The sequence below is a fragment of the Bombina bombina genome, chromosome 6 (assembly GCF_027579735.1).
Source record: "Bombina bombina isolate aBomBom1 chromosome 6, aBomBom1.pri, whole genome shotgun sequence".
NCBI classification, from domain to species: domain Eukaryota; kingdom Metazoa; phylum Chordata; class Amphibia; order Anura; family Bombinatoridae; genus Bombina; species Bombina bombina.
Genome location: NC_069504.1, coordinates 420,660,118 through 420,685,753, shown reverse-complemented (window position 1 = coordinate 420,685,753; position 25,636 = coordinate 420,660,118).

The following is a 25,636-nucleotide window of genomic DNA, read 5'->3' as shown; positions in this document are numbered from 1 at the left end:
ATGGGATAAGAGTAAATGGGATTACAGGGAATGGGAGTACAGGGAATGGGGTATGGAGTGTAGTATGAGAGGGTATGGGGTATGGAGTGTATGTAGTGTTATTGATAAGTGTATGTATGTATTGAATGTGTTTGCGTGTAAATGTGTTAAGTGTACAGAAAAAGCACTCGCTCGCTAACTCACACTGCTACTAATTCTCACTAACTCACACTACTACTAATTCTCACTAACTCACACTACCACTAACTCTCACTAACTCCCACTAACTGACTCTATCACACTACCACTAACTCTCACTAACTCCCACTACCAATAACTCACTCACGCTCCCACTAACTGACTCTCTCCCACTACCACTAACTCCCACTCACTCACTCACGATAACACTAACAACTGACTCTCTCACACTAACACTAACTCACTCACAATAATGCACAAACTCTCTAATCTTAAACCTCCGATCTCCAAAGACCCACCAGCAACACAGTCAAAGAAGCCATGCTTGTGTGGTGCTTATATACCCTGTGTAAATGTTTAATGATGTACCTATTTGCGTTGTAAATTGTGTTCATGTGTGCTTTATTAGCAATTAGTATTTGTGCAATGTGTATTAGGTGTGTGAATTTGCGCATGCTCATTTTTAGTTAGTATTTGTGGAATGTGTAGAATGCGATGATGTCATAGTGGTCGTTTTCTATAACATTGTCCAATAGTATTATGTTTAAATGTTAATTTGCGATGGTGTGGTATTAGTGAAGTGTTGTATATGTATGTTTGTCCTATTATATATTGATATTGAATGCGATTATTTTGCTAGTGTATGTATTTTTTTTAATTTTCTTGTTGTTATTTTGCGTATTTCCGCATCTTAATGTATATGCGTATTCCGTGTATTTTATTTCAATCCAATTCCCCCCGCTTGTGAATGTGTAATGCTTCTGTGCTTTGTTTAGTGATTGTTGTTGTGACATTTGCGGCGCGTTATTGTTGTGCATGATGTGGTATGCGTCATATGACCGAGCTGTGCGTATTTCTCGCGAGATTGAGTGTTAGATGAAAAATGCGTGTTTGTTTGCATTTCCATTGATCTCTATGGGAGACTGTCTAACGCGGGCAGGATTCCGCGTGTGAAATACACGCGTTAGGAGTATCGATAGAAGGTTTTTTTAACTCTAAATACCGGAGTCAAACAATGCTGTGCGTTAGACATAAACCACGCGTAGCGTTAACAACCCATCTACCGCCAAACTCCAAATCTAGCCGCTAGTTTCTATGTTTCTATAAATACATACAGCATGCATACTGTAATAAACCTAATATTTCTTAGGTTTGTGGTGTAGCTAGAGTGGAGAAAATCTTAGTCTATTATATTTGATTTGTCACACCAATCTTTTAAGTGAGCTCTATTAGAAGTGCCACCTTTGAATTAGTGTATTTCTTAGATAAGATTTTACTTAGGTTTACACTGTACTGTTATTTTAACAGACAGTTGCGAATTCAACTGGTATTCTTTAGTTAAAGCAAGCTTCAGATACAGCAGTGTTAGATAGGTATTAATTGCAGTCTCTTTAGCAGGTTAGTAATTAGCAAGAAGGAAGAGTAACAAATGGAATGCAATACTTTCTAATAGGAAGGGTTTAGCAAACAGACTGTAATGGTAGTAGCGTGCTGAAGTGGATTCAAATCAATTGCTTCAGTTTAAATAAAACATGCAGTCTATATTTCAGTTGTAGCTTTAAATAGATTCCAGAATAGTTTTAAAGAAGCAACTTACTTAACTCTGAAGGAGTTCACAGTCCGGTGAACACAGCAGCTCCTTGAGACTCTGTTGCAGAGGGGGAGGTGACTCAGCAGTGAGACTGCAGGAGTTAGAGAGTTCAGCGTGTGACGTCAGTCTGCACACAGCAGATGCCGAAGGTGAGAGCTGCAGAGTGACTCTAGATAGAATTAAGTTGTTTAATGTAGCGGAACAGCAGAAGATTACCTTGATAAGTAGAATCCACAGAATTCTGTTTAGTAGATATAGGACTGGGTGTTTTTTGTCTCCTCTGATGTTATGCGTAACAGATACGCTTGCTGATTCTTTTGCAGGAGAGTTGACAGTCTATAAAAAAGAATGGCAGAATAATAAATCCTTTTGCACACACAAATAGACTATGAAATTCCAAGGTATGACAGTCTGTGGTTTGAGAGAAAAACGAAGTTTAGCTCCAGCTTAGGTGAAGGTGTGACTACAGGAAGTTCACAAAATACTAAGCAAGGCTTTAGGTGTGATTAGGTGTTTTATAGGGGCGTGATGAAACTATTGGATAGGAAACTTAAAGGTATACAACCATATGCTAAAATCCTGACATGACCCCCTCCTCAAGCAAGCTGATCCTCAGCTTGGGGTCTAGGACGGTCTGGGTATTGTCGGTGAAATAAAGACACCAGACGTGGTGCCGATAAGTTGGTAGAAGGTTCCTAACTATCTTCTTCTTCAGTGAAATTCTTCCTTCGCACTAGGTATTGGAGAACCCCTCTAGAGTATCGAGAATCCATTATCTGTTGAACCTCAAAAACGTCAGTATCCGAGGGTGTCATAGCTGTGGGTATCAGAGGAACAGAAGATCTGGTTGGCAAATAAGGTTTTAGCAAGGAGACATGGAAGGTAGGGTGGATTGACATGGAGGAGGGCAACTGTAGGGTAACTGCATTGTTGTTTACCACTTTCGTAATTGGAAAAGGACCACAACATTTTTGAACAAGCTTCTTACTGGGAAAATGGAATTTCAAATTCTTTGTTGATAACCACACTTGGTCCCCAACCTTATAGTCAGGTAGTTTTCTATGTCTCAAATCGTAGTAGCTTTTTTGAGAGGCTTGCGCTTTCTGAATGTTATCCTTAATAAAGTTGAAATTATCCAAGATGGTATTTTTTAAGTCGTCTACTAGTGGGGAGTTGGATGGGTTAGAAGAGATGGAAGTGAATCTAGGATGGAACCCATAATTAGCGTAAAATGGGGATAGTTTAGTTGATGAACTAGTTAGATTATTATAAGCGTATTCTGTGTAAGGTAAGAATTTCACCCAATCACTTTGTTGATAGGAGCAGAAGCATCGGAGGTACTCATCTAACCACTGATTTACCCTCTCAGTCTGTCTGTTTGCTTGTGGGTGAAAGGAGGTAGTGTAATGGTGTTGGATATTCAGAGTTTTACAGAGATCCTTCCAAAAACGGGAGGTGAACTGAGTACCTCTATCGGAGATGATCACTGTAGGTAACCCATGTAATTTCAATATGTTGTCCAGGAAGAGTGTGGCAGTTTCGGAAGATATGGGTAGTTTATGGTATGGCAGAAAATGACCCATTTTAGTGAATGTATCTATAACAACCATTATAGTGGTTTGGTTTTTTGAGGGAGGTAAATCTACTATAAAATCGACACCAATTTGTTGCCAAGGTTGGTTCGATACTGGTAAAGAGATTAGTAATCCGTAAGGTGAAGCTCTGTCAGTCTTTGATATCTGACATGTAACACAACTTTTAATGTATTCTGTGACTGTGTTTTTCATCTGTGGCCACCAGAAATTCCTGGAAAGTAGTTCTAATGTTCTTTTAACTCCTGGATGTCCTGCCAAGGGTGAATCATGATGCTTAACAAGTACTTTTTGTCGTAGTTCTGTTGGAAGAAAAATACGTTTGTTGAAATAGTAGACGCCATCTACTAAAGTTGTATTTTTGTTTGCAAGTGGAGCTTGTTTTGAAGAAGAATTCTTTACTTCTGTAAGGAAGTCTGAGGTAATCCCAATGAATTTTTCTGCTGGGATGATAGTATTAGGTATCGATGGTTCTGATTTGTTTGGCATATGTCTGGAGAGGGCATCTGCTTTACCGTTTTTATGAGCAGGTCGATAGATGATCTGAAAATCAAACCTGAAAAAGTAAAGGCTCCATCTTACTTGTCGTGCGGACAAGGTCTTGTTATTTTGGAGGTATTGTAGATTTTTGTGATCTGTAAAAATTATGATAGAATGCTGAGCACCTTCTAGTAAATGCCTCCAAAAATCAAGGGATCTTCTAATAGCCAGCAATTCCTTGTCTCCGATTGTGTAGTTCTTCTCTGCAGGGGACATGATTTTGGAAAAGAAGGAAACTGGATGCAATGGTTCATCTGGAGATGTACGTTGAGATAACACTGCTCCAATTGCATAATCAGAAGAGTCTACTTCTAACACAAATTGTAGGTTGATGTTTGGAAATCGTAGTATAGGGGCGGAAATGAAACATTCTTTCAGTTGTTGAAAAACTTCCAGATGACTTTGTGTCCAGTGGAAAGGTACAGAGGAGCCTGTGAGTTGTGTAAGTGGTTTTACAATAGCAGAAAAGTTTTTGATAAATTTTCGATAATAGTTAGTGAAGCCAAGAAACCTCTGTAGTTCCTTTTTGTTTGTTGGTACTGGCCAATCTCTTACTGCATCAACCTTCTCTATTTGCATTTGTATCCCTGAAGGGGAAATTGTGTACCCCAGAAAAGATATTGAGGTTTGATGAAACGAACATTTCTCCAATTTTGCATACAATTTGTGAACCTTCAATCTAGCCAATACCCAGCGTACATGCTTTATGTGTTGAGAGAGAGAACTGGAATATATCAGTATGTCGTCAAGATATACCACGACGCAGATGTCCAGTAGGTCACGAAGTATGTCGTTTATGAAGTGTTGGAATGCTGCGGGCGCATAACAAAGGCCGAATGGCATTACAAGATATTCGAATAATCCGTATCTGGTTCGGAAGGCAGTAAGCCATTCATCGCCTTCCCTAATACGGATTAAGTTGTATGCGCCACGCAGATCAAGTTTGGTAAATATTGTAGCATTAGTGAGACGTTCGATTAATTCTGGGATGAGGGGAAGTGGATAGCGATTTTTAACTGTACGTTTGTTCAACTCTCTGTAGTCGATTATCGGTCTCAAACTGGCTTCTTTATTTGTCACAAAGAACATACCAGCAGCAGTGGGTGACGATGAAGGGCGAATAAACCCCTTTTTCAGGTTTTCCTGTAGATATTGCTTCAAATGATCAAGTTCTGCCTGGCTCAAAGGGTAAAGGTGTCCCACTGGAAGAGTTGATCCGGGAATAAGTTATGTAATAAACCTAATATTTCTTAGGTTTGTGGTGTAGCTAGAGTGGAGAAAATCTTAGTCTAATATATTTGATTTGTCACACCAATCTTTTAAGTGAGCTCTATTAGAAGTGCCACCTTTGAATTAGTGTATTTCTTAGATAAGATTTTACTTAGGTTTACACTGTACTGTTATTTTAACAGACAGTTGCGAATTCAACTGGTATTCTTTAGTTAAAGCAAGCTTCAGATACAGCAGTGTTAGATAGGTATTAATTGCAGTCTCTTTAGCAGGTTAGTAATTAGCAAGAAGGAAGAGTAACAAATGGAATGCAATACTTTCTAATAGGAAGGGTTTAGCAAACAGACTGTAATGGTAGTAGCGTGCTGAAGTGGATTCAAATCAATTGCTTCAGTTTAAATAAAACATGCAGTCTATATTTCAGTTGTAGCTTTAAATAGATTCCAGAATAGTTTTAAAGAAGCAACTTACTTAACTCTGAAGGAGTTCACAGTCCGGTGAACACAGCAGCTCCTTGAGACTCTGTTGCAGAGGGGGAGGTGACTCAGCAGTGATACTGCAGGAGTTAGAGAGTTCAGCGTGTGACGTCAGTCTGCACACAGCAGATGCCGAAGGTGAGAGCTGCAGAGTGACTCTAGATAGAATTAAGTTGTTTAATGTAGCGGAACAGCAGAAGATTACCTTGATAAGTAGAATCCACAGAATTCTGTTTAGTAGATATAGGACTGGGTGTTATTTGTCTCCTCTGATGTTATGCGTAACAGATACGCTTGCTGATTCTTTTGCAGGAGAGTTGACAGTCTATAAAAAAGAATGGCAGAATAATAAATCCTTTTGCACACACAAATAGACTATGAAATTCCAAGGTATGACAGTCTGTGGTTTGAGAGAAAAACGAAGTTTAGCTCCAGCTTAGGTGAAGGTGTGACTACAGGAAGTTCACAAAATACTAAGCAAGGCTTTAGGTGTGATCAGGTGTTTTATAGGGGGCGTGATGAAACTATTGGATAGGAAACTTAAAGGTATACAACCATATGCTAAAATCCTGACACATACATACATAGACATATATATTTATATATACTGTATATACATACATATACATATTTAGACATGTATATGTATGTATTTGTCATGTAAAAGGTGAGTGAATTTGTAATATACAGATTACATATATATATATATATATATATATATATATATATATATATATATATTATACAGCTTGAGTTTTTATTTATATATATCCACTTTAATATAAATTGTCTTGAATGTAGTCACTTCAGACCATTTGTAAATGACATGAAGTGGGTGACCTAGACCCCCCTTTGCTGATGAGATATACATCACAGACAGTACATTTGAGAACATTGAGAATATAAAGGAGATATTTGTTTAAAGTATAATCTTCAAAAGATTCTTTACTTCATTGCTTTGTAAGATTAGATCTCCAAATGGAATCAACTTCCAGAGCTAGATAATGACCCCCTGTAATGACAGAGATGGTTTACAGTGGTCAGTGTTTGAAGCACAAGCAGGATCAAACGAAAAACTACTGACTTACACTTGTATAATGCAAATGAATTATAGGACCCTGAGTCCCTTTGAAGTTCCAATACACATCACTGTAACAGAAGCTTCCGTTACTTTTGTACTTGGAGAGGACTGCAGGCCAGCCTCCTCCCCACCGACTATGGACCCAGGAACTTGAGGGGATTCTATGATTTGGGAGGTGGGTGCCCAGGGTACATTTGTAGTACTTTACCCTGGATTCAGGTTTACCCAGTTTCCATGAATTCCCAGAGACTCTGAGGACTGGAGGGAACTGATACAGAGTTGGGATTCCTGTGTTTTGTTGGAGTATAAGGTGACAGCCCAATTCAGTATTGCCTGCTCCAACCACCCCCCTAGACTCAGAATGTTTGAGCTTATTACAACCTCCTGCTGTTATGTGTCTGTATATCTAGTCTAGGTGTGAGACACAGAGCAGGAGATTACACACAGCACAGACAATCTAATGCTGAGACCTCCTGCTGTTATGTGTCTGTATATCTAATCTAGGTGTGAAGTGTATTTCTGTTATTGTGTGAGTCATCCATTGTCCTTTTGTAAGTCAGGATGTAATTAGAATCTTGTTTAACTAACCAATGTCTGATGTTTGTATCATTGTTTAATATTTGTTAGAACTTCCCCCCTTTTGTTGGAAATGTATAAAAGCTGTGTTTTCTGTGCAATAAAGCAGTTCCTATTTTGACCCTCAAGCATTCAGTCTTGGCAAATGTTCTTGGGGGTAGCTATAACAACTTGCAGCGGCCGTTATTCTAATAGCGGCAGGTATCCAGTGGAGGTTCATGGGTTGGCGTTTGGTGGGAGAAAGCTGACTTTAGTGGGTATACCCAGTCTGGGGTACCAAGACCCGCTACAATTGGCTGGCAGCTGTGAGATCTGCTTCCTCCTTACGGAGTAGACCCAAACTACCAGTGGGACCTTGATGGAAATGGAGGCTGAATTCCAGTGGAGATTGCAGGCAGTGCTGGCCCAGTTTGAGGGCCCTGTCTTGGCAGAGGGCAAACTAGCCTGAAAGGATATAGTTTAAAGGAAACTCTGGAACAAGGCTCTCCAGTTCGAACAGGACTACCAGGGGAAGTCCCTTCCTACTTCAGAGCAGCAATACTGGCTCCAGATGGATCTACGAATGCCGTTCCTGGGAAAGCAGCCCCGGGAGGAATGGATGACTGAATTGGACGGATTGGTCCAGACAGAGATGGAGGTGGATGAAGGGTACCGGGCACTGCGGTGGTATGTGTCCCAGGTGTGTCCGGAGATGGAGACGGATGATCCTACAGAGGGCTATGACTACGGCAGCCCAGGATTGCTATTTGAAAGTCTCACACAGGACCCCCACTGCGGGAGTATGGCAGAGTGGCGTCAGGAGGATATACTGGAACACAGAGAGCTGAGGCTGAACCTTACAGAAGTACTCGGACTGAGAGACAATCTTTATTACCTAGCTGCCCATGAGTGGAATGTAGAAAAGGCATATAAAAGGCTGTTAGATCTTGTTCAGCAGCATGCCTCAGAGCCTGAATAGGGCTATGGTGCAGTGATCAAGGATTTATTGGACTTTCCTCAGAGGAGTGGCAACCGGTAATGAGCTACCATGAGCTGCTAGACCATGATCAGCAGCCTGGCCCTGAGCTTACCACACCAGTAGAAGCGCTGGCAACAGGGCAGGGCACCAATGGCCTCTGTCCAGCACCTGTGATATCTCTGGAGTCCCAGGGAGAGGAGGTAGTCGATTTCTCTACACAGCAACAGGCTCTAGCAATTGATAATTTAATAGACTTTTCCTCTGAGGAGGGACAGACCAGTGAGCTTCCAGCAGAAGAGATGGCCACAGGGCAGAGCACCCCTGGCCTCTGCCCAGCACCTGCAGCAGCTCCGGGAAAATAGGGAGAGGAGGTAGCCAACCTCTCTCCACAGCAGCAGAGTCAGTTCCAGGGAGAGGAGGTAATTTACCTCTCTCCCCAGCTGCAGAGTGGTTTTCAGGGAGAGGATATAACCAACCTCTCTCCACAGCAGCAGAGCCGGTTCTAGGAAGAGAAGGTAGCTGACCTATCTCACCAGCGACAGAACGGTTTCCAGGGAGAGGAGGTAGCCGACCTCTATCCACAGTGGAAGAGCGGTTTTCAGGGAGAGGAGGTAGCCGACCTCTCTCCCCAGTGGCAGAACCAGTTCCAGGGAGAGGAGGCAGCCAACCTCTCTCCCCAGCAGCAGAGTGGTTTCCAGGGAGAGGAGGTAGCTGACCACTTTCCCCAGCAACAGAGCAGTTTCCAAGGAGAGGAGGTAGCTGACCTCTCTCCCCATCAGCAGAACCAGTTCCCGGAAGAGGAGGTAGCCCACCTCTCTCCCTAGTGGCGGAGCGATTTCCAGGGAAAGGAGGTAGCTGACCTCTTTCCATTGTGGCCGAACCAGTTCCAGGGAGAAGAGGTAGCCTTCCTTTTTCCCCAGAGGCAGAGCGGTTTCCAGGGAGAGGAGGTAGCCAGCCTCTCTACCCAGCAACAAAGCAGGTCCTAGGGAGAGAAGGTAGCCGACCTCTCTCCCCAGCAGCTTAGCATGTTACAGGAAGAAGAGGTCATCATTCTCACTCCCCAGAGTCAGTGACCAAAAACAAAAATGGAAGAAAGTTTTGGACTGGGCCATCCGACTAACTCAGGTCCAAACCAGTGGGAGGTCTGGTACCTTGTTAGTCTACCCCAGGGGGGGGGGGAATGTAATGGAAGCTTCCGTTAATTTTGTACTTGGAGAGGACTGCAGGCCAGCCTCCTCCCCACTGACTATGGACCCAGGAACTTGAGGGGATTCTATGATTTGGGAGGTGGGTGCCCAGGGTACATTTGTAGTACTTTTACCCTGGATTCAGGTTTACCCAGTTTCCATGAATTCCCAGAGACTCTGAGGATTGGAGGGAACTGATACAGAGTTGGGATTCCTGTGTTTTGTTGGAGTATAAGGTGACAGCCCAATAGGGAATATTCCAGAGTAGAGAAAGTTAGCAAGATGAGGAAATCAGCACAATGGTAGAGCAGTTTGGCAACAGTAAAGCAGTCCAAGGGCAAATCACAAGAATGATAAGGCAGGCAGGGTTTGGTAGCGGTAAAGCAGTCCAAGGGCAAACAACTTGAATGGTCAGGCAGGCAGGGTTTGGCAACAGACAAGCAATCCAAAATAATAGGGGTTAATTGGCAGAGTAGTCAGGTAAGCAGAGTTCAGCAGCAGTAAATCAATCCAGCAATTTAGGGGTTAACAAGCAGAGTAGTCAGACAAGCAGAGTTCAGCAGCAGAGTATCAGTCCAGCAATTTAGGGGTTAAACAGGTAGAGTAGTCAGACAAGCAGAGTTCAGCAGCATTATATCAATCCAGCAATTCAGGGGTATAACAGGTAGAGTAGTCAGACAGGCAGGGTTCAAACACAATAAGGCAATACAGTAGTAATGATCTATCACACCCAGGAGCACACAAAGTAACACCTATACTTGGGCAGTGATAGATAGTTTAAATATGCTTACAAAGATGCAGGATTCATGCCACAGACGTCTGGACTGTCATCAGTAAGAGAGGAGCGTGTGGTGATGACGTCAGCACCGCACGCATCCGGACCCGACACAGCCCCTGGCAACAAGCAGGGAAGGAGAAGCCACGCCCCTAGCAACAGCTAGAGTGGCACGGCATGACATAGCTCCCCTCTCAAGGGTTCCCTCTGGGAACCAGAGCCGGCCTAAAAGGATGAGCAGCATGGAATCTGGAGACCAAAGATGGAGCATGCACTTCACGGCAGGAACCCAGGAACGATCTTCCACAGAGTAACTCTTCCAATATATCAGATATTGCAGTTGCCTGTGCCTGTATCTGGAGTCCAGGATCCAGCTACCTCATATTCAGGGTCACCATGGACTAGGGGCGGAGGAGGAGGAGCTTGGAGCCGGGTATATCTATTCTTGATGCAAGGCTTGAGTAGTGAAATGTGGAAGACTGGTTGTATGCACAGGGTTTTGGGTAAGGCCACTTTGTAGGCAACAGGAGACAGTCTTTTCAGGACCTTGTAAGGGCCGATAAACCTAGGCCCCAATTTGTGACAGGGTTGACATAGACAAATATGTCAAGTAGGGACCCAAACACATTCACCCACTGGGATGGCACGTACAGAAGTTCTATGACAATCAGCAAACTTTTTATATCTAGAGACAGCTGAACATAGCTGAGAGCGAATGGTGAGTGGTGAGTTCATTAATGTGTTGGTCTGCAGCAGGAACACCAATGGACTGAGCAGAAAGAGGGAAGACACAAGGTTGATACCCTGCTGCGGCTTGAAATGGAGAACATCGAAGAGAAGCGTGCCAATGAGTGTTTCTTGCCAATTCAGCTAGAGGTAACAACTCAGACCAGTTGGTATGGCAAGCGTTGACAAAGGCTCTAAGGTAGGCTTCAAGATCCTGGTTACTCTCTCATTTAGTCCATTAGTCTGAGGATGGTAGCCAGAAGACAAGGAAACAGTGGTTCCAATCAACTTACAAAAGGCTCTCCAAAAGGTAGAGACAAACTGTGGACATCTGTCGGAAACATTATTCAGAGGAATGCCATGAAGTCGTACCACATGCAAGAGAAAAAGAGACGATAAGTCTTGGGCAGAAGGCAGTTTGGTTAGGGGTACAAAATGAGTCACTCTGGAAAAGCGATCCACCACAACCCAGATAACTGTATGGTGGTCAGAAAGAGGAAGGTCTACAATGAAATCCATTGTTATGTGTGTCCATGGTTGTTTGGGAATGGGCAATTGTTGGAGCAAGCCAGGAGGCAAGGATCGGGGAGTTTTGTTGGCAGGACAAGTTGTGTAGGCTTTCACATAATCCTGAGCATCAGACTTCATAGTAGGCCACCATACATATTGGGAAAGACGCTTAAAAGTTCTTGTTAAACTAGGGTATCCTGAGAGTTTACTATCATGAGCCCAGAAGAGTACAGGAGTGCGTAGATTCAGAGGTACAAAAAGGATATCAGAAGCCAAGGGAGCTTCAGGAGGTTTACTAGATTGGGCACATTGCACTCTTTGAAGAATGGTGGTATTCAGTTGAGCTACCATGCAGGAGGGAGGTATAATGTGTTCAATAGAGGAGGAATCACTTGAGTGAGGGAACTGATGGGAAAGGGCGTCCGCCTTCTTGTTCTTGGTCCCAGGAAGATAAGAAACCACAAAGTTAAAATGGGAAAAGAACAAGGCCTACCTGGCCTGTTGAGTATTGAATCGATGAGCAGTTTCAAGGTAAGTCAGATTCTTGTGGTCAGTGAGAATCTGAATGGGATTGGCGGTGCCCTCTAACCAATGACGCCATGCAGTCAAAGCCATCTTAATGGCTAAGAGTTCATGATTACCCACATCATAATTCCTCTCTGCAGGAGTAAAGCGTTTAGAGAAAAAGGCTACAGGGTGTGACTTGAAAGTTAAAGGATCCCTTTGGGTTATAACTGCTCCAGCCCCTATCTCGGAGGCATTAACCTCTAAAGTGAACTGTAGGTCAGGATCTGGATGGAGGAGCACAGGAGCAGATCAGAAAGCCTTTTTCAGACAAGAGAAGGCATTCATGGCTTCAGGGGCCAATGTTAACCGTCTTTGATCCATTTTGTCAACTCAGTGAGAGGAGTGACTGTTTGTGAAAAGTTCTTTATAAACTTGCGGTAATAATTGGAGAACCCCAAGAACCTTTGTAATTTCTTTTAATTAAGTAGGTTGAGGCCATTCTAGAAATGCGGTGAGTTTAGCAGGCTCCATGCCAAAACCCTCCTTCAAGGTGACATAACCAAGGAATTGGATCCAAACTTGATCAAACTCACATTTTTCTAGCTTGGCTACCAAAGAATTATCTCTGAGACATTGAAGTACATCTCTCATGTGTTTATGATGCTCCTCCAAAGTGGAAGAGAAAACAAGGATGTCATCCAGATAGACAATGACAGTGTGGTTGAGGAGGTCATGGAAGACATCGTTGACAAATGCCTGGAAGACTGCAGGGACGCTACACAGCCCAATGGGCATTACAAGGTATTTATAATGCCAAGATCTTGTGTTGAAGGCAGTCTTCCATTCGTGGCCTGGAGAGATACGAATCAGATTGTATGCCCCATGTAAGTCCAGCTTGGTGAAGAAGCGAGCATCCTGGAGTGAGTCATATAGTTCTGTGATCAAGGGAATGGGATAGCAATTCTTGATAGTTATGTTGTTCAAGGCCCTGTAGTCGATGCAGGGTCTGAGCCCACCATCCTTCTTACTGATGAAAAAGAAGCCTGCCCCAGCAGGAGAGGAGGAAGGGCGAATGAAACCTTTAGCTAGGTTCTCTTGGATGTACTCCTCCATGGATTTGGTTTCAGCTTTGGAGAGTGGATACGTCCTCCCTTTAGGAAGTGGGGCTCTGGGAAAGTGGCTGATTGGGGTGGCAGCACAACAGCTGCTTTTTTCTCAAACACATCAGTGAAGTCCGCATACACTGAGGGAAGGTTTGGTGGAGTGACTTTAGCAAGGCAGGAGTGGAAACACGAGGAACTCCAGGAGGCCAGTTGTCCTTCAGCCCAGTCGATTTGTGGATTGTGTATCCGAAGCCAAGGAAGACCAAGGATGACAGGCTGTGCTGGGGAATAAATGACCTTAAACTGCAGCTGTTCGGTATGAAGGACTCCCACAGTCAGGGTCAGGGGTGCAGACTCAAAATCGATCAACTCTGAACCAAGGGGGGTGCCATCCAGAGTAGTTATTTTGAGACAATGTCTTTTCTGCAGAGGAGGCAAGGCAGCTTGAATCATAAAATGGTGATCCAGAAAGTTTCCAGCTGCCCCTGAATCAATGAAGGCTTGAGTGTTGACTGTATTCTGAAGAAAGGTAATGGTTACAGGTACCAGAATCTGAGTGGAATGAGGGGATTTAGTAGTGATCATGCTTAGAGGTACCCCAGTGTTATCCCCTAAGCATTGGTTTTCCCGGACGAATTTCACAGTCCTTTAGTTGGTGGGAGTTTGACCCACAATAAAAGCATAGTCTCAATCTTCTTCTTATCTGCCAAAACCAGACAAATAGGAGGACGAGAGGGGAGGACCCTCCTAGTTCTGTCTCTTTTGGCTTGTCTCTCCTGGAACCGAGAGTCCAGACTGATACAAAGCATTAAAAAAGTAATCTAAAGTAGAAGGAACATCACAATATGTTGATGCGTTCATGCAGACCCCTCATAAAGGCCTGCATTGAGAGCACTGACATCACTAGTGGTTTCAAGTGCCAAGGTGCGAAACTCAATGGCGAATTGTGCCACAGTTCTATTGCCCTTGCAGAGGTCCAGGAGAGAAAGTTCTGCAGCAGAGGTATGGCTAGAAGTCCAAAACACAGAAGATAATGCAGAAACAAAATCATCAGCATCATGCAGGAGTGGAGCGTTCTGTTCCAAAAGGGGAGAGACCTAGGCTAGGGCCTGGTCCTTCAGTAAGGAAATAATAAAGGTGACCCTTGACTGGTGAGACTGAAAGGTGTTAGGATTATTGCGGAAGTGCAGCCTGCATTAGTTAAGAAAACCCCTGCAATCAGTAGTACCTTCATATTTGTCAGGCAATGGTATCCAGGTTATACTCCCAGAAGCAGAGGAAGATGCCACAGTACTAGGAGTAGAGACTGGTGGTACAACAACAGGAGCGGTATTCCTTGCTGTAACTAGTAAGGAGAGTTGAGCGGTAATAGCCCCTAGCTTGGAATCCATATTCTGCAAATGTGTGGTATGGGTTCCCAACATCTGTCCCTGAAGATAAACTGCTCATGCCACCTCATCTGGCTCCATGGCCCAAATATAATGTAATGCACGTGTGATACTCCTCTATCAGACCGAACTCGGCCAGTAGTCTTGTTATCCCGGCGTCAAGCCGGAATGATAGGGAATTTCCCAGAGCAGAGAAAGTTAGCAGGATGAGGAAAGCAGCACTCAGCACAGGCAGGGTATTCTTCAAGGGCAATGGTAGAGCAGTCCAAGGTAAACCACTAGAATGGTCAGGCAAGCAGGGTTTGGCAATGGTAAATCAGTCCAAGGGCAAACCACTAAAATGATCAGGCAGGGTTTGGCAACAGTAAAGCAGTCCAAGGGCAAACCACTAGAATGGTCAGGCAGGCAGGATTGAGCTTGCATTCTATTGGCTAATTGGAATAGCCAAATGAATGCAAGCTCAATCCTATTGGCTGATTGGATCAGCCAATAGGATGAAAGCTCAATCATATTGGCTGATTGCAACAGCCACTAGGATTTCCTCCCCCCTTAATTCCTATTGGCTGATAGAATTCTATCAGCCAATCAGAATGTAAGGGACGCCATCTTGGATGATGTCATTTAAAGGGAAACTTCATTCTTCAACAGCCATCGGAAGAAGAGGATGCTCCGTGCTGGATGTCTTGAAGATGGACCCCCTCCGCACCAGATGGATGAAGATAGAAGATGCTGTCTGGATGAAGACTTCTGCCCGCATGGATGAAGACTTCTGCTGGCTTCGATGAGAATGTCTGCCTGCTTGAATGAAGACTTCTGCCACCTGGATGAGGATGGATGTCCAGTCTTAAAAAACTGTAAGTGGATTGTCGGTGGTTAGTGTTAGGTTTTTTTAAGGGTTTATTCTGTGTTTTTTTAGCTTAGGGTTTGGGCAATGGAAAAGTGCTAAATGCCCTTTTAAGGGCAATGCCCCTCCAAATGCCCTTTTCAGGGCAATGGGGAGCTTAGGTTTTTTAGATAGGATTTTATTTGGGGGGTTTGGTTGTGTGGGTGGTGGGTTTTACTGTTGGGGGGTTGCTTGTATTTTTTTACAGGTAAAAGAACTGATTTATTTGGGGCAATGCCCCGCAAAAGGCCCTTTTAAGGGCTATTGATAGTTTAGTTTAGGCTAGGGTTTTTTTTTATTTTGGGGGCATTTTTTTTATTTTGATAGTGCTATTAAATTAGCTGTAATTAGTTTAAAGATCTGTAAGTTGTTTTTTATTTTCTTTAATTTAGTGGGGGGTTTTTGTGATTGAGCTAATTTAATTTAATGTATTTAATTGTATTTAATTTAGTTAATTTATTTAATTGTAGTTTAATGTTAGATGTTATTGTAACTTAAATAAACATAAACCCTAAGCTAGATACAATGTAACTATTAGTTATATTGTAGCTATCTTAGGGTTTATTTTATAGGTAAGTATTTAGTTTTAAATAGGAATAATTTAGTTAATGATAGTAATTTTATTTAGATTTATTTAAATTATATTTGTTAGGGGGTGTTAGGCTTAGACTTAGATTTAGGGGTTAATACATTTAATATAGTGGCGGCGACTTTGGGGATGACAGATTAGGGGTTAATAAATGTAGGTAGGTGTCGGCGATGTTGGGGGCAGCAGATTAGGGGTTAATAAATATAATGCAGGTTGCTGCGATGTCCAGAGCGGCAGATTAGGGGTTAATAAGTATAATGTAGGTGGCGGCGATGTTAGGGGCGGCAGATTAGGGGTTAATAATATTTAACTAGTGTTTGTGAGGCGGGAGTGCAACGGTTTAGGGGTTAATATGTTTATTTTAGTGGTGGCGATGTCCGGAGCAGCAGAATAGGGGTTAAAAAATGTATTATAGCGCGATGCGGGAGGGCCTCGGTTTAGGGGTTAATAGGTAGTTTATGCGTGTTAGTGTACTTTTTAGCACTTTAGTTATGAGTTTTATGCTACAGCGTGTAGTGTAAAACTCATAACTACTGACTTTAGAATGCGTTACGAATCTTGTCGGTAGAGGCTGTACCACTCACTTTTTGGCCTCCCAGGACAGACTAGTAATACCAGCGCTATGGAAGTCCAATAGAAAAAAGGGTTTACAAAGTTTACGTAAGTCGTTTTGTGGTAAGGCCAAAAAAGTGTGCGGTGCCCCTAAACCTGCAAGACTCGTAATAGCAGCGGTAGTGAAAAAACAGCGTTAGGACCTGTTAAGTTTGTTAACGCTGCTTTTTCAGCTTAATGCAAAACTCGTAATCTAGCCGTATGTTTCTTTCTGTATCCATTTGTTATTTAAAGTACGAACTATCTGTTGTAATATGGATTGAAACTCAATAAAACTTAAAAAAAAATCATATAGCCATATTAATAAGTAATTATATTCTTAATTATTTGCTCTTCATAGAATCATAGCATTTAATATCCTGGTATTACATTGCATTTTTGAGCAGATCTCTATATTCTTTACATACCTGCAATATAATTCTGTAGCAGTTAAATAATGACAGATATATATAAGAGAATTATAATCATTGACTGTTCAATATATATATATATATATATATATATATATATATATATATATATATATATATATATATATATATATATATTCCACTTCATCATGGCACATTTCTTAATAATTAAAAGTATGGACTCCTATCTTTCATATATTAATAGGATAACTTATTGAATATGTATTTATTTCAAAACTTCATTTTCATACCAGATTACTGAAACAAAGAAAAATAAATAGTTTTATTTTGAAATATAGTCAAATATTTTAAATTAATCAATACAGCTACCAACTCAATACAGCAGACACTTATCTAATATAGTATATCAGGCATAAAGATATATCTCCCAGACCAATATATATATTATTTATATAATCTGAGTATTTTAAATAGATCTGATATTTATACAATTCATATATTTAAGTTTTAAAGTTTTAAACTTATATGCTTTCAGTTTACACAAAATGTCAAGTTTCTCCTGCTAATATCAAGATTTAAACTGCTATCACATCTGGTTATCTGTGTATTTAGAAGGCTCAGGGAGGTACTGTGATTAATCATTTGTTTATCAATATGCCTGTGTTAATTACTACATCCCCTGAGATTCAGCTAGCTTGAAATAACTAATCACTGTAGACAGTCTCTATGTCACCCCAGGTGTCATTCTGATCTAGGCAGATCAAATACGCCTTGCCCAGTGCAGGAAGTCCTTAAATGGTATTCCTGTGAAGTGTGTATATCTGAGACAACTGTCTTCTCTTTGATTATGAGTTGTGTATTTGGTCACTTCAGGCATCCTGGAATATTTGCTAATCAGTAAAGGGGGGTTTGTGTCAACTCCTGATGAAATAGCTTCATATATAATTCAATTATTTTGTCATCATATATATGTGTATATATGTAATGACACTCACAGATTATCTGACATAATTGTATATATATTGTTAGGATATGTATGTGCATACATTATATATATATATATATATATATATACAGGGAGTGCAGAATTATTAGGCAAATGAGTATTTTGACCACATCATCCTCTTTATGCATGTTGTCTTACTCCAAGCTGTATAGGCTCGAAAGCCTACTACCAATTAAGCATATTAGGTGATGTGCATCTCTGTAATGAGAAGGGGTGTGGTCTAATGACATCAACACCCTATATCAGGTGTGCATAATTATTAGGCAACTTCCTTTCCTTTGGCAAAATGGGTCAAAAGAAGGACTTGACAGGCTCAGAAAAGTCAAAAATAGTGAGATATCTTGCAGAGGGATGCAGCACTCTTAAAATTGCAAAGCTTCTGAAGCGTGATCATCAAACAATCAAGCGTTTCATTCAAAATAGTCAACAGGGTTGCAAGAAGCGTGTGGAAAAACCAAGGCGCAAAATAACTGCCCATGAACTGAGAAAAGTCAAGCGTGCAGCTGCCAAGATGCCACTTGCCACCAGTTTGGCCATATTTCAGAGCTGCAACATCACTGGAGTGCCCAAAAGCACAAGGTGTGCAATACTCAGAGACATGGCCAAGGTAAGAAAGGCTGAAAGACGACCACCACTGAACAAGACACACAAGCTGAAACGTCAAGACTGGGCCAAGAAATATCTCAAGACTGATTTTTCTAAGGTTTTATGGACTGATGAAATGAGAGTGAGTCTTGATGGGCCAGATGGATGGGCCCGTGGCTGGATTGGTAAAGGGCAGAGAGCTCCAGTCCGACTCAGACGCCAGCAAGGTGGAGGTGGAGTACTGGTTTGGGCTGGTATCATCAAAGATGAGCTTGTGGGGCCTTTTCGGGTTGAGGATGGAGTCAAGCTCAACTCCCAGTCCTACTGCCAGTTTCTGGAAGACACCTTCTTCAAGCAGTGGTACAGGAAGAAGTCTGCATCCTTCAAGAAAAACATGATTTTCATGCAGGACAATGCTCCATCACACGCGTCCAAGTACTCCACAGCGTGGCTGGCAAGAAAGGGTATAAAAGAAGAAAAACTAATGACATGGCCTCCTTGTTCACCTGATCTGAACCCCATTGAGAACCTGTGGTCCATCATCAAATGTGAGATTTACAAGGAGGGAAAACAGTACACCTCTCTGAACAGTGTCTGGGAGGCTGTGGTTGCTGCTGCACGCAATGTTGATGGTGAACAGATCAAAACACTGACAGAATCCATGGATGGCAGGCTTTTGAGTGTCCTTGCAAAGAAAGGTGGCTATATTGGTCACTGATTTGTTTTTGTTTTGTTTTTGAATGTCAGAAATGTATATTTGTGAATGTTGAGATGTTATATTGGTTTCAATGGTAAAAATAAATAATTGAAATGGGTATATATTTGTTTTTTGTTAAGTTGCCTAATAATTATGCACAGTAATAGTCACCTGCACACACAGATATCCCCCTAAAATAGCTAAAACTGAAAACAAACTAAAAACTACTTCCAAAAATATTCAGCTTTGATATTAATGAGTTTTTTGGGTTCATTGAGAACATGGTTGTTGTTCAATAATAAAATTAATCCTCAAAAATACAACTTGCCTAATAATTCTGCACTCCCTGTATATATATATATAGATAGATAGATAGATAGATAGATAGATAGATAGATACTCAGTCAAATTAAATAGGCCATATATTTGAGTCAATATTTTATTAAAAGTAGGAAATAATTAGTGTATTTGAATCTACATTTTATCAAAATATATATAAAAGGAAATTACACTTCTGTATTTGGAGTAACATTTAATTTGTACTAATAAAACTCAGTTTGGGGTCTTGTGCCCCCGGTAGTCGATCCGAATAATGCAGCCAAGGTACTTAATTATAAAGGAATTAAGTTACCAGATACAAATAAGTAAATGGCCAATGAGAGCTAAGTTCACACCCATAACTTCCCTCATTGAATGATTCTAGTAATGGAGGAGGAGTTTTGTCACTGACAAAAACTCTCTGCACATAGAAAATGAGACCCTTGCTGAATTACTGGTTTGCTTGCCCTTGTGCTTGCTGTCCTGCTGCCTTTTTACTCACATAGACGCTAGTGTGTGACACAGTCTTTGTGAGACAAACTTTTGCTGGATCACTCTTTTTTTTAAAAGAGATATTGGGCTCACTTCACTTCTAAAATTGTACTTATCTCCCTTATATGACATTGAAGAAACTGGGTACTGGAACTATGTAAAAATATAGAAGAAAAGATTTTATTATATGCGGACGATATACTGATCTTCTTAAGAAATAGTAAGTACAATATCCCAAAATTAATGGAAATGATAGAACTATATAGCTCCTTCTCAGGTTATAAAATAAATGTCAATAAATCGGAACTCTTATGGCTCAGTAATTATAAGGATTCGTATAAAAGTCCATTTAAAGTTGTTGATCAAATCTCGTATCTAGGTATCATTCTTAATAAGAATCCAAAATGTTGGTATGACTTAAATTTAACTCCAACTCTACAGAAAATATATCTCCAGCTAAATGCCTGGAAACATTTACCACTATCTCTATCTGGAAAGATTGGTTTAATTAAAATGATTATTTTCCCTAAGATCCTCTATAAACTACAGAATCTACCACTCCTTCTAAAGAAGGCCGATATCTCACTGTTTAATAAAAATATAACAGAATTTCTGTGGGGAAATGGAAGGAGAAAAATCTCTTTAAAAACACTATCATACTCCAAAGAATATGGGGGCTATGCATTACCAGATATTAGGAATTACAACTTAGCATGCCTGGTTAAAATAGCAGCTGAATGGCTGATAGATAAAGAATATTTCACAGATAAATTATTAGAAGAAGAGATTGCAAAGCCTTACATACCTAAAGCGTTACTACACACACAAGCTAAAGATATCCCTCAGAAAATTAAACGTCTGTTTTCATATCTCAGCATTATAAAAGCTTGGCAACAATACTGTAAGAAATTAAGAGTTAATTTTGTAGTATCCAAGTTTTTAACAATAACTGGTTATCCTCCGTTTCCAGAAGCTTTAAAATCTGCAGTATTCCATAGATGGAAAAGAAAGGGTTTAATAAATATTAGTCAAATGATTAATTTTACTTCAGTTATAGCACAGACTAAAACATTTGAAGAGTTAAGAGGTGAATTTGACCTCCCTAGCAAAGATTTTTTTGCTTATCTACAATTAAGAGATCTTGTCAACAAATTATCACAGAATCAAAATAATGAATGGGGCTGGCCATCACTTACTCATCTTTTGGATCTATGTAAGAGCGGGAATTTCTCAATAAAAAAATGGTACAGGGAATCATTAAGACAGGAGGGCAATTCAAATCTGCAATTGATCGTTAAGAAATGGCATTTGAAGGGTTTAACAGTATGCAATGAAGAATATATACAAAATAGTATCATGAGATCTAATAAGATCTTTATTTCTACTAACTTTAGAGAAGTAAACAATAATATATTAAATCAAATATATCTTACCCCTTCTGCCATGGCAAGATGGAATAGCAAAACGCAAGATAAATGTGTCAAATGCGGTAGCAGGGGGGCTGATATTGTGCATTACTTTTGGGAATGCACATTAATTAGACAATACTGGAATAAAATGAGTTTCTGGCTATCGAGAATATTAAAAAAAGAGTTTAAGATCTATCGAGCTTTAGTATTTTTTCTATTCCCTCCAGATATAAAAGAAAAGATCAATAATAAGGAATTTATTGAACTAGCTATTGGGGTGGCCAGGTTCTTATTATTGAAAACATGGATCTCGAAAAAAGTGCCTGCTATATCTGAAGTAAATAACCAGATCATGAAACAAATGACTATAGAGCAATGCTTATTAGAATTAGACAAAAGCAATGAAGTTGAGAGATTTTTCAAGAAATGGGAGATATTGATATATTCACAGTCACCGGATATGCAAAAGAAAATTATCTATCCACTTAGATCTACAGAGTATGTAATGAATGCCATACTTAGAAATGAGCTACCCTTGGTATACTGAGCTGGGTATAGGAGAAGACTGAGGACACTATATTATACTTATATTCCCTTTTGTTTTTTTTTTGTTGTTGTTTTTTTTTTTTTTTTTGTTTTTTGTTTTTTTCTTCTTCTTCTTTTTTTTTTTTTTTTTTTTTGTTTTTTCTTTTTCCCTTCACCTTGTTTTGCTGTTTCCATACCATATAATAAAAGGTTGTTCTTGTAGGGAGGAATTAACTGTTTTGGTGTTGTTAAGAAAGGTAGGGGATTTGAAGGATTGAGATTTTATTTAATTTTTGTGAGTAAGCCCGTGGTTAAAAGGCTGGTATATAACATAGAAGGAAATTTTTTCTTTCTTTTTTTTTTTCTCTTTCTTCGAATGTAAAATGTATATCTATAACTTCTAAATATGTGAACTTGAGATGTAATATACCCCAATGTCCTTCTCCTTTGCTTTTTTTTCTGTACCCCTCATGGATTTCCTTTTTCAATAAAAATATTATAAAAAAAAAAAAAAAAAAAAAAAATATATATAAAAGGAAATTACACTTCTGTATTTGGAGTAACATTTAATTTGTACTAATAAAACTCAGTTTGGGGTCTTGTGCCCCCGGTAGTCGATCCGAATAATGCAGCCAAGGTACTTAATTATAAAGGAATTAAGTTACCAGATACAAATAAGTAAATGGCCAATGAGAGCTAAGTTCACACCCATAACTTCCCTCATTGAATGATTCTAGTAATGGAGGAGGAGTTTTGTCACTGACAAAAACTCTCTGCACATAGAAAATGAGACCCTTGCTGAATTACTGGTTTGCTTGCCCTTGTGCTTGCTGTCCTGCTGCCTTTTTACTCACATAGACGCTAGTGTGTGACACAGTCTTTGTGAGACAAACTTTTGCTGGATCACTCTTTTTTTTAAAAGAGATATTGGGCTCACTTCACTTCTAAAATTGTACTTATCTCCCTTATATGACATTGAAGAAACTGGGTACTGGAACTCTCTCTAGTAATGTATAAATAGGTACTACAGCTTAAGTTTTCTTTATAGAAATAGTATAGCTGAAGCTCTGATTTAAAAGTGTAGTTTATATTTATAATTTAATATTTCATAGACCTGTGTATTCTATATAATAATTATTTTAACATTAAGTAAATGTACCATTGAAGAAAATAAATGATTTTGTATTTAATGGTCATGTTTAGTTTCTGGGATATATCTTAGAAATTGCACTTAAATTGGCTTGATGAAAACCTACTGCTATTGCGTTGATAATATATTGATTTATTTGGAAGTGTATACATTTCTCTGGTTGATAAATTGAAGTTATATAAAACTATTTGGGGCTAAATCGTTGAATTATAATTTACTGGAGATTCCATTAGATTTGTTGGAGTTAAGGTAAGATTTTATTGTGAGATTTGGATGTATGTGCTGCTCAAACTTTAGTAAATAAGCTATATGTTGAATTGGTTAATGTTACTGGCTAATTATAAATTGTTCTAGTAAATTTCTTTTGAGATATTTGATAGTTAATTCATTTTGAATTAACTATCAAATATCATATATATATATATGGTCATAAGTAATATTCTGTTTACTGCATAAATATAATCATTGTGTTTATAAAAATTACCTGATCAGAATTTAGGAATTATTTTAATTTGGGGTTAAAAATTAATATTTGATAATAACTGTATTGTCATTAATTTCCAAATATCCCAACAGTATTATTTTGGAGTGCACTACAGAGATTATATAACATTTGTGTACTGCTAAGATTCTACTATCTTAATTGGAGGTATTGCTGATGATAATTCTAGTACTGTTATTAATTATTAATATTCATTATTCCATTAATCAAAATATGTTACATGTTGGGGGTTACTGCTGAGATCAATATAAGTAACATTGTAACCTAATATATAAGATATTTCTTTGCCTGCCTTTTTTTGTAAGGTCAATCCAGCTCTGAAATACTAGGCAATCCTCCTTTGATCAAGGAACAGAAACTTAGAGGACAACTTTCCTGAACTATATCAGTCTGATCCCGCCTAGTAAGGTCAATTCAGTGCCCCGAAATACTAGGCAACCCTTCTTTGAACAAGGAACATAAGAACCACAGATGATTGTTTCAGCCTTCATTGGGCCTCGTCAGTGAGGTGCAGCCATATTCCTCTAAGCACATAGGGCAAGGAGTTCACGTCTGGTTTACCACATCCCCCTTAGGGAGACTTCCCCAGGGTCATAATACAAATGCATACAGAAAAAAAAGTGCTCCACTAGTAACGTACAACAGCTCAGCATCTTGTTCTTTGGTGATTAACCACCAAGGATCAGCCTCTATTAGCCCAATTATGCTTTTCACATAGGATAACTTTCTTGAAGTATATCAGTCAAATTTCGCCTAGTAAGGTCGGTCCAGCGCCGAAATACCAGGCAATCCTGCTTTGAACAAGGAACATGACAACCTCAGATGATTGTTTTGGCCTTCATTTTTCCTCATCAGTGAGCTGCAGCCATATTCCTCTAAGCACATTGGGCAAGGAGCCCATGTCTAGTTTGCCCCATCACCCTTAGGGAGACTTCACCAGGGTTATAGTACAAGTGCATAGAGAAAGAAAAGTGCTCCACAAGAAACGAACAACAGCTCAGTAAATTGTTCTTTGGTGAATTAGCACCCAGGAGCAGCCTCTTTTAGCCCGATTGTGCTTTTCACAGAGGATAACTTTCCTGAAGTATATCAGTCTGATCCCGCCTGGTATGGTAAGCCCAGTGCCGAAATACCAGGCAATCCTCCTTTGAACAAGGAAAATGACAACCCCAGATGATTGTTTCAGCCTTCATTGGGCCTAATCAGTGAGGTGCAGCCATATTGCTTTAAGCACATTGGACAAGGAGACCCAGTCTGGTTTTTCCCATCACCCTTAGAGAGACTTCCCATGGGTTATAATACAAATGCATACAGAAAGATAACCTCTCCACCAGAAATGAACAGCACAGTAGCTTGTTCTATGGCGAGTTACCACCCAGGAGCAGCCTCTTTTAGCTCAATTGTGGTTTTTTACATGGGACTTGAATGTAATGGAAAGGAACACTGTGGAGGATAATACTTGCAAAAATGGATGCACATTAGGTAGTATAAGGAAATAAAGAATACAAGCAGGCCTTATGAATTGACAAACGTTGAATTAAGGTAGTAAACAGACTCATTCCCTACAGAAAATTCTCTGCAGTGGTTTAAGGAATTATAAAGTTGTGATAAGATTACATCTTAAATCAGTGTAAGCCAATAAGATAATGAGATAATGTCCTAAAAATGTAACCAATAAGATATTAGTTTTTTTTTTTTAAAGTGTGTAATTGTTTTAATGGTATCAGCTATGAGTATGGCGATATAGCCAAAACGCATAAACTGAACACCACTTTTTTGGATGACTGAAACAGCACAGTTTGTCATCGTCATTTCTTGCATTATGTTTAAATGATGATTTAAATAAAGATGGATTTTTAGGAGAGTGCTCCTCGATTGAATTGATTTACATAAACAGAAGGCCTAACAAAGTTTTAAACTTTGCATTAGCATAGGTTACAGAAATGAGTATGAGCAGTAGTATTATTGTATAGACAATTTACTATTATAAAGACAATAAGCCCGTCTAGGCAAGTACCCTTGCTTGCTTTTCCCCAGAGCTATTCTGTATACATTGTTACCAATGCACCACACAACTTTG